General features: G+C 50.0%; 1 pseudogene; it reads left to right on the top strand.

The window, feature by feature from the left end:
• Positions 1 to 4545: 4545 nt before the first annotated feature.
• LOC115392173 (ATP-sensitive inward rectifier potassium channel 15-like) lies at positions 4546 to 5572 on the top strand (annotated as a pseudogene).
• Positions 5573 to 6595: the final 1023 nt, after the last annotated feature.

Genomic DNA, 6595 nt, shown 5'->3' on the forward strand with positions numbered 1-6595 from the left:
CCTCGTTTTTGATGCCCAACAAACTTGGATAAGGACTTTTTACGATCATCAGGATATATCACTTCCAACAACTGGCTTACCGCTTCTGCTCCTGTCCCGCGCCGGTTCCTGTCCCACCAGCTCCTGTCCGGTGGCTGTTCCACACAGCTGTTCCATCTAACGGTGTCTGGCCTGTATTCTATCATCCGGAGTGGTGTCCCTCGCTGTCACGTCAGTCTGGCCTCTGTCCCACTGACTGTCCACCAGGATCTAACGATCCCGGTGCGTTCGGTCCGGTGGGAGCACGAGTGCCCCGCTGGTCCCACAGCCTTGCAGTGAGACACACTCCCATGCAGACAGCCCGTCCTCACACTGGACCCCAGGCTTCGGCCTTCCACCGGACTCCTTGCTGGGCGATGACTTGCATCCTGTGGACTCTTGTCAGCTCTCTTTGCCTCTCTGGATTTAATCATCAGCCTCATCCCGCCAGTATCCAGCTCCGCCGGTCTGAAGCTAATGCTAGCTCCCTGCTAGCATCTGCCACTCGGAGCATGCCGCCGCTGCAGTCCTCCGCCTCTGCGCTCCGTGGGCTCAACAACAGCCGTCGTCCGGCCTGCGCCGCCTCTCTCCAGCACCTCGGACTCCTCCGCAGCTCCCGTCCTCCTCATCGGGGATCTGGGCGCTCATTCTCCCGCCACATCGCCTCTGAAAACGCCATTCCCTCCATCTGGTCTCATCGTTCAGCCACTTCCGCATTACGTCATCACAACAATCCACACGTGAGTCGGACCAATCTCCGCCCTCTCCCCCGGGACCCACAGCACACAACCAACACACGTCACCTCAGTTTCTCCCTCCTCAACACCCGCTCACTCAATAATAAGGGACTCATTCTAAATGAATACATCACTGACAATAAACTGGATTTTCTCTGTTTGACTGAAACCTGGCACAAACCCGTGGACATTAAATTAACTCCCATATCCCTCACAAACACCCACTCCTTCGAACACACTGCCTTCAAACTGTCCGGTCCCTCTCCACTTGTCACTGCTGTCATCTACCGTCCCCCAAAGCCCAACACCTCCTTCCTATCAGAACTCACAGACTTTTTGACCCAGTTAAGTTCCATCTCCTCATCCATCCTCCTGCTCGGTGACTTCAATTTTCACATTGACAATCCAAACTCCAAACCTGCTGCTGAATTCCTGGACCTTCTCATCTGCTTCAATATCACTCAGTATGTCAATTTTCCCACACACAATCACGGCCATTTTCTCGATCTCATCTGCTCCACTGGTCCCACTATACACAACCTTTCCAGCCATAACCTCAACATATCGGATCACTTAGCCATCACATTCAGCATACACATTCCTCTCACAGCCCCCAAAATAAAACGTGAAATAACCTTCAGAAACCTCAAATCCATCGATCCACCTGCACTTTCAGCCCTCCTCACCACCAAACTGACCACCTCCCCTCCACCACCGTCTGATAACCCCTCTGATCTGGTCTCTCATTACAACAACACTCTCTCCTCCTGCCTCCATGAACTTGCCCCCACCAAAACAAAGACAGTCTCTCAGGTCTTACTGTGCATTTACAGATCTACACAGAATACATTCAGCAAGACAAAGATGCACTCAACTCTGCTCGGTCCTGTTATTACTCCAGCCTTATTCACTCCGGCTCCAATAACCCCAAGGCACTCTTCACTACCATAAACACACTTCTCAAGCCCCGTAATAACACTTCATCCTCATTCACTACTGACAAATGCAATAGTTTTCAGTCTTTCTTTCAGTCCAAAATTGACACCATTTCCATTTCCATTGACCTCTCTGCCGCCCCCATTGCTGCACCTGACTCTCCTCCCCCTGCTTCCTGTCCACAGTTCTCTCACTTCTCACCCATTTCCTCTGCTCAGTTAACACAAATTTTATCTGGCATTAAAACTCCAACATGCTCCCTGGATCTCATTCCCTCCTCACTCATTAAAACCTGTCTTCCCATAATCTCTCCACTCATCACTCAAATCATAAACTCCTCACTCTCATCCGGATCTGTCCCACAGTCTCTCCAGCTGGCGGCCATCACCCTCATTCTCAAAAAACCTGGTCTCGACCCCGACAACCCTGCAAACTTCCAGCCCATTTCCAACCTTCCCTTTCTGTCCAAAGTCCTCGAACGAGTCATTGCTTCTCAACTCCAAACCCACCTCAGCTCAAACAGTCTCTATGAACCCTTCCAGTCCGGCTTCCGTTCAAAACACAGCACTGAAACAGCTCTATGAAAAATCACTCATGATCTCCTCCTCTCTTCTGATTCTGGCCATCTTAACATCCTCATCCTCCTGGACCTCACAGCAGCTTTCGTCACCATCAGCCACTCCATCCTCCTGTCTCGCCTCAAATCCACCCTCAACATCGCCGGCTCCGCTCTGTCCTGGTTTCAGTCATACCTCTCCGATTGTCAACAGTTTGTCCACATCAACCGCTGCTCCTCCTCCATAGCCCCCCTGCCACAGGGCGTTCCCCAAGGTTCGGTGCTTGGTCCTCTCCTCTTCATCCTCTACCTCCTCCCCCTCGGCAACATCATCCGTCGTCACGGTCTCCGCTTCCACTGCTACGCTGACGACATACAACTTTACATCTCCACCACATCCATACACCCCAACATCCACCCCCCCTCACCCAGTGCCTCACAGACATCAAAATATGGATGAATCACAACTTTCTCAAACTAAACAGTGACAAAACAGACATCATCATCATCATCGGTCCTCACAACATCACCAAATCCGCACAACAGTTCACCTTAAATTTTGATAACTCTACACTCACTCCATCCTCGCTGATCCGCAACCTCGGTGTTCTCCTCGACCCCACTCTATCATTTGACCCCCACATCAAACGCATAACCCGGACTGCATTCTTCCACCTCAAAAATACAGCTCGACTCCGCCCATCACTCTCCTTCTCTGCTGCTGAAACTTTAGTCCATGCTTTCATCACTTCCAGAATCGACTACTGCAACAACATTCTTTACGGTACACCATCCAAAACTCTCAATAAACTACAGTACATTCAAAACTCCGCTGCCCGCCTCCTCACCCACACCCGCTTCTGTGAACACATCACCCCTGTCCTCCACCAGCTCCACTGGCTCCCCGTCCCTCAGCGCTCCACTTCAAACTCCTCCTGATCACCTTCAAAGCTCTCCATAATCTGGCCCCTCCATCCCTCCCAGACCTGCTCCACCTCCACACTCCATCTCGCTCCCTCCGCTCCTCCACCTCCAACCTGCTGTCCCTGCCGTGTAGGACCAGGCTCCCAACCTGGGGAGACAGAGCCTTCTCCATCGCCGCCCCCACCCTCTGGAACTCACTGCCCCAACCTCTCCGTGACTGCTCCGACCCCCCACCTTCAAGAAAAAACTCAAAACCCACCTGTTCAGAATTGCATTTGATGTTGTTTTTTTTCTTTTGTTGATTTTATGCTGCTGTGTTTTATTTATCTTTTTGTATTGTGAAGCGACTTTGAGTGTCTTGAAAAGCACTATACAAATAAAATGTATTATTATTATTATTATTATTCCTTTCTGGCTGGTTTTCTTGCTGCTTTCTGACTTTGTTTCTCAGTGTTTCATTGAATGTCTGCTCATCCTGGACTTCATGTGTCTGTGACACAGAAAGAGAGCTGTGTCAAGAGTCGCTTTGTCCTGTCGGGATGTGGACGCCGTGACGGCTCTGTGCAAAAATTAATCCACCAATTCTGTATTTTCATACAACAACTTCATTCAACTCTTCGTATTTCCAGAAGATCTGAAGGTAGTCCTAGTTTCAAGGTGAACTGCAGTCAGTATACACTTTGGTCTTCCTTGATTGTGCAATTTTGGCATACTAACAAACAACGTAACAGTAATAAAGACTAATGTGTGATAAAACGGTCATTAAATCAGATTATCAGTGGAAAATTCAACTCTCAGGGTTGGAGGACGTCTTTTCCTGTCAGAACTTCTTGTTATTTAATTACTGATTAATGATCAGGATCAAAAAAAGATCATTTTGTTAAAAAACACATTTTAGAACAGAATTCCCTGTGATTGCAGTGGAAACAAACTAAATGGAGAAAATATGCTTCAGTGTTACAATAAACACTAATATTAAAGCATCTGAAAAACATTTGATTATTTGGCACGAGACAGAGCAGGTGTGGAGTTGGTCAAGCTGTTTGAGGGTGGAGGAACCTCCTCCCGAAGACAATCGATTAGATCGTCTCTGTAACACCCAGCTCATGAGATCAGTGTAAAAGACGGAAACACTGTCCAAATGGTGACCTTCACATTTACTTGAATGCATTTTATAGAAACAATATTTCTTTGTAGCTTTGTAACTGAGACGTGCCTTTCATATTAAATTCAACAGCTTGGTGAGGAATTCTAAACCTATTCCTGTTCAGATTTTAAGCTTGTGTGCATCATTCAAACGAAGGTCCAACGCTCCTCCTCCTCTTCTTGCTCCGTCAGCTCGTCTGTGGCTGAAGCCGAAGCCAAACCTCCGTTCATTCATCTTCCTCTGACTGGGAGCAGCATGGCAGGCAGGAAGTCGGCGGTCCTGAGGAGGATCGTCAACAAGGACGGCCACAACAACGTGCGCATCGACAACGTGGAGGGCATGGTGAAGCTGCACCTGCACGACATCTGGACCACGGCGGTGGACATGAAGTGGCGCTACAAGCTCACCCTGTTCGCCTCCACCTTCATCATGACCTGGTTCATCTTCGGGGTCATCTTCTACTTCATCGGCATGGGGAACGGCGACTTCGAGCCGGGCCTGAGCTCCAACCACACGCCCTGCGTTCTGAACGTGGAGACGCTGACAGGGGCCTTCCTCTTCTCGCTGGAGTCTCAGACCGCCATCGGCTACGGTTTCCGCTGCATCTCCGAGGAGCGCCCGCTGGCCATCTTCACCCCGGTGGCCCAGCTCGTCATCACCGGCCTGGCCGAGATCTTCATCACCGGCGCCTTCCTGGCCAAGCTGGCGCGGCCCAAGAAGCGGGCGGAGGCCATCAAGTTCAGCCAGTCGGCGGTGGTGTGCCGGCGCCGGGGCCAGCTGTGCCTGATGCTGAGGGTGGCCAACATGAGTTAGAGCCTGCTCATCCAGTGCCAGCTGACGGGGAAGCTGTTCCAGTCCAACGTGACGGAGGAGGAGAGCTCGGTGGACTTCCACATGGACTCCAGCGGCGAGAGCCCGTTCCTCATCCTGCCTCTCACCTTCTACCACGTCCTGGACGAGCGCAGCCCCCTGTCCGGCCTGACGGCGGAGAACCGGCTCACCCGCGACTTCGAGCTGCTCGTCACCCTCAACGCCACCATGGAGCCCACGGCGGCCACGTGTCAGAGCCGCACCTCCTACGTCCCGCAGGAGATCCTGTGAGGCTACGAGTTTAAGCCGGTGCTGTTCAGCACGCCCAGCGGCCGCTACGTGGCCGACTTCAAGTTCTTCGACAAAGTGCAGGCGAGCAACGGCCCGGCGTTCATCAGCAACAACACGGAGAAGCTGAAACTGGAGGACTACAAGAAGGAGTAAACTGTTTATCAGAAATATCAGGCAATGAAATGTTTTTTAGGTAACAAAGAGACTGAATAGAAAACGTAAAATACAGGAGAAATTCGTAGCAGCTTGACCAGTGAAATGTGATTTGTAGTTGAAAGGGATATATAAGACAAAGTGATCTAAAACTACAAAACAGCGTCAGTGGAGTTCACAGAACAGCATCCCGTTGGACGTTTCTCTGCAGAAGAAGACATAGATGTGAAAGGGAATGTATTTAATGTGTTCAGCAACTTTAATCATTGCAAAAACCACAAAAATGTACACACCTTTACCACAAAATGTCACGCCCTGTGCCCCTGCACCCATGTGGGGGCGCTCGGGTCCTGTTTTGTGTTGGTCTGCCCTCATGTTCTCCTGCCTGGTCACCTGCCTGCTCCTCTTGTTCGCCCTCTGGTCTGTCTCGTTATCTCCCTAATGTGCTCCACCTGTCCTGCCCCCCTATTTTAAGTCCTGCTCTCCTGGTGCGTCTTGTCGGCTCCTTGTGCGTCTGTCTTCCTGCGTCCGTGTCCCTGCCTGCACCTCAGCTCTGTTTGCCTTTTCCTGAGTTCCTGACCTCCTGAGTTTTCGGAATAAAAGACCCTTTCCAACCATGCCTGCTGCCTGCGTCCTTCCACCCTTGCACCCATGACACAAAAATGCGTGAGAATTAGAAAAGTTTAAGCTAATCCACCAGAGTTCACGTCTTAAATTTAAATCTCTGCATGTTTTTTTCTAGCTTGAAATAAAAACCCAGTCACAGTCTGATCCAGTCATTTCAGTTGATACCTGTTTCAGAATGTTGATCATCCTATCATTAAACGTGAAATCAATAATTCATGCGTATCTGTGAATTGGCTTGTGGACTCTTGAAAAATACACGAATGAAAAGTTAACTGAATTTGCCAAATGTCACAATACAGATTGTGCTTCTTGCCTTTCAATAAACTGAAGTGATTTAAGCTCCTTGATCACGCAGGAGGTTTTGAATGAATGGGTTTGCTCTGTGCTCACACAGAT

This window comes from Salarias fasciatus, chromosome 7 (genome assembly GCF_902148845.1).
Source record: "Salarias fasciatus chromosome 7, fSalaFa1.1, whole genome shotgun sequence".
NCBI lineage: Eukaryota > Metazoa > Chordata > Actinopteri > Blenniiformes > Blenniidae > Salarias > Salarias fasciatus.